The sequence below is a fragment of the Penaeus monodon genome, chromosome 32 (genome assembly GCF_015228065.2).
Source record: "Penaeus monodon isolate SGIC_2016 chromosome 32, NSTDA_Pmon_1, whole genome shotgun sequence".
Classification (NCBI taxonomy): domain Eukaryota; kingdom Metazoa; phylum Arthropoda; class Malacostraca; order Decapoda; family Penaeidae; genus Penaeus; species Penaeus monodon.
In genome coordinates, this window is record NC_051417.1 from 31,555,140 (window position 1) to 31,555,403 (window position 264).

General features: G+C 54.9%; 1 protein-coding gene across 1 annotated transcript in view; it reads left to right on the top strand.

The window, feature by feature from the left end:
- LOC119593640 (titin-like) overlaps positions 1-264 on the top strand; it is a gene marked incomplete in the record, with an annotated part of 14,533 nt that overhangs the window by 4,279 nt on the left and 9,990 nt on the right.

Below are 264 nucleotides of genomic sequence, written 5' to 3' on the forward strand. Positions count from 1 at the left end.
CCAGGCTATACATGCACACAATCCGCGAGAGTAGGAACGGTGCTTGAGTGTGGCGCTTGTAGTAGTGTTGACGGTGTGACCTCTGGAGTCGGTTATCCTGGGTCAACCGTCATTATCCTCTTGGTTCCCGTCGGGGCGCTGGTTTTTGGAGCCCTCGGGGAAGCCATGTGGTAGTCATTTGGAGGCCGTCCTGGCGTGGGTTTGTTGCAGGTGCCATGTTGGGCTAATAGCTCACGCAAGATTATGCTGATATGTCCGCCATAC